General features: G+C 41.7%; 1 pseudogene; it reads right to left on the bottom strand.

Annotated features, from left to right (window-relative positions):
- Nucleotides 1-361: 361 nt before the first annotated feature.
- On the bottom strand, nt 362-1,144 carry LOC127206175 (60S ribosomal protein L7-like; annotated as a pseudogene).
- Between the last annotated feature and the right edge of the window lie 1,942 nt (nt 1,145-3,086).

Genomic DNA, 3,086 nt, shown 5'->3' with positions numbered 1-3,086 from the left:
AGATTTTCATTACCTGCCATTCATAGCATAGTACAAAAGTGACAAATATCAAAACCATTTCTATTTTAGAGGTTTTTCAATATATTTATACTACATGTATATTTGTAAAATATATTTCCATATCAGAACCAAATTTCCCAAAGTGTGTTTTTATGAAAGACTATCAGTGACATGCAGCATTAATATGATTAACTTTAGGTTTTTTAGAAGTAGGAGAGAATGATAAAGTTTGGAACAACAAATATGTTTCTCCTCTTTTTATTCTACACAGAGATTTTCTGTCTTTCTTTCTTTTATTCAATTTGCCAAGTTGTGACAGTTTATTAACTGACCAGATTACAAAAATACCATGAGCAACACCTTAGTTCATCCGTCTAGTAAGCCTGTTTACCTTGTCTTCCCTGTTGCCAGCATTTCCACTTCCACAAAATGAGGTTTTTTTTTAATTCCACCTTGTGGAGAAGACGGTTTGAAGGGCCACAGAAGTTATTTGCTTCCTTGAAGTGTTTCCCAACTGTATAGATCTCATGAATTAGATCCTCCATGCAAGTGATACTGAATTTGCTAAGGATTTATCTGGCAAGGCAATTCACTTCTTATTGATTTTGGCATAGTATCTCTTGTAGAAGAACTGTTTCACAGACTTCAGGTTGGGGTACCCCAACACTGTTCCATAATCCTCATCATGTTAATTGAAGCCTTGTTGGGCTTAACAAAGGTGTTATTGAAGATCTGTTCAAGACAGAGAATCAGCAATACTCTGCAGACCTTTGGGCTTACACCATTGATACCGCGGATGTTGGTGACAAATGCCAATTTGGTTCTGCAGGCACATAGAAATTTCCAGCTTTCCTTGCCATTCTAGCTATGCATATCTCAGTCCAGTACATATGCCTGTCTCCTTGTGATAGTGCTTGGCCTTCTCATAGGTGAGCTTCCTACTTGCCTTTCGCAGTGTCTTCAGGGCAAACTTCTTTCTCAGGCTCTTCACCTTCAACTCTGAGAAATTCCTTCACTTTTTCTTTAGTGTTTCTGGCACAGCAGGATCTTGGTAGCCAGCATTGACACATAGAAGGTTATAACTAAGTGTCAGAAACAATTTACACAATAGCTGCCTTTTAGGAGCTCTGGCTGTAAATGGCATGTCTAGTGTTTCTTGTTTTCCCTGAGCTTCCTACAGGCTGACAGTAGATAACTTTTACTTAGAAACATGAGTATTTCACCTCTCCCGCCTGGAACATCTGAGATAAGTTCATTATGCCCAATTAGGGTGGTAGATGTCAAAGTACTTCAGCAACCATAGGAGGTATCACTCCACCCTTTTAAAGTTATCATTTTATATTTTTGAGGTTATAATTTAATTGCAGCATTTCCCTCTTCTCTTCCTCTCCCCAAACCATCCTTTATATCCCTTCCTGCTCTCCCACTTGCCTTCCAATGCATGGCAAGTGGAAGTTCCTGGTTCCTTTGAAGACTCAGTTGTGCCACATGGTGTTTTGCTGAAAGTTCTCTGGTGAGAGGTCACATGATGTTTTTCTGGAAGGGCATGTGTTTTTTTGCTGGAAGCAGATATGTGAGGTGGTGGAAAGGAGTATAAAAATAACCACGGACAATGGGACGATGTTTTTGGTATTTATAAGCCACGCAACATTTCACTGGTCTTTGCTGGTCTTCACTGAGAGAAACATTCCAGGGAACTTCCTGTGGTACTCCGGATGATTCTGGTCACCTCCACGGAATCCTTGCGGTTTCTGCTGGATCATGCCATCACTACAGATTCCTGTGCTGTTTGGTGTTAACTAATGGATTAGACTTCTGGTATCCTGAACACAGAGTGGAATTGGCCCAGGGAACTACTTCTAAACAAGTCCACAACCCCTTTTTCCCAAGGGGCATGTCCCACAAAAGCCTTCACTTACCAGGAAACTGGGACAGAGGGGAAGGCATCCTATTGGGACTCTAAATGAGAGACGCATGGGAGAACAGCAAAATAAAAGGATCCAGAGGGTCCTAGAAATCTACAAGTAGAACAATATGATAGGCAGATTTGGGCCCAGGGGTCCCGCTCAAACTAAGGCACCAGCCAAGGACAATATAGGAGGTAAACTTTAAACCCCTTCCCAGATCTAGCCAATGGTCAGAATATTCTCCACAGTTGAGTGGAGAGTGTGATACGACTTTCTCACGTACTCTGGTGCCTCACATTTGACCATGTCCCCTGGAGGGGGAGACCTGGTGGCACTCAGAGGAAGGACAGCAAGTAGCCAAGAAGAGACTTGATACCCTATGAGAATATATAGGGGGACGTAATCCCCTCAGGAACAGTCATAGGGGAGGGGAATAATGGGAAAATGGGGGGGGGAGGAATGGGAGGATACAAGGGATGGGATAACCATTGAGATGTAACAAGAATAAATTAATTAAAAAAAAAAAGAGGTTAAATTATGTCTTCTAGTAATATCAGAAGATACACCAATAAAATCTCATCACTTCACCCTTACTTGCACTGAGGCCTGAAGCATCTGCTGGGAAAGAAAAAAAAAATGTGATCAAGATACAAAAGCAAGTGCTTTAGATGTTTTTAGGGATAACCTAATGTAGTCAACTGTGGACTCTTTTGTGGGCATTCTGGGCCTTGAAGATTGAAAAGGTGTGGGTTTTTTTTGTTTTGTTTTGTTTTTTTGTTTTGTTTTGTTTTTTCTTTTTTTTTTTTTATTAATTTATTCTTGTTACTTCTCAACGTTTATCCCATCCCTTGTATCCTCCCATTCCTCCCCCCCCCCATTTTCCCATTATTCCCCTCCCCTATGACTGTTCCTGAGGGGGATTACGTCCCCCTATATATTCTCATAGGGTATCAAGTCTCTTCTTGGCTACTTGCTGTCCTTCCTCTGAGTGCCACCAGGTCTCCCCCTCCAGGGGACATGGTCAAATGTGAGGCACCAGAGTACGTGAGAAAGTCATATCACACTCTCCACTCAACTGTGGAGAATATTCTGACCATTGGCTAGATCTGGGAAGGGGTTTAAAGTTTACCTCCTGTATTGTCCTTGGCTGTGCCTTAGTTTGAGCGGGACCCCTGGGCC

This window comes from Acomys russatus, chromosome 23 (genome assembly GCF_903995435.1).
Source record: "Acomys russatus chromosome 23, mAcoRus1.1, whole genome shotgun sequence".
NCBI lineage: Eukaryota > Metazoa > Chordata > Mammalia > Rodentia > Muridae > Acomys > Acomys russatus.
Note: the sequence above shows the minus strand (reverse complement) of the source record. Positions and strands in the feature narration are given on the sequence as shown.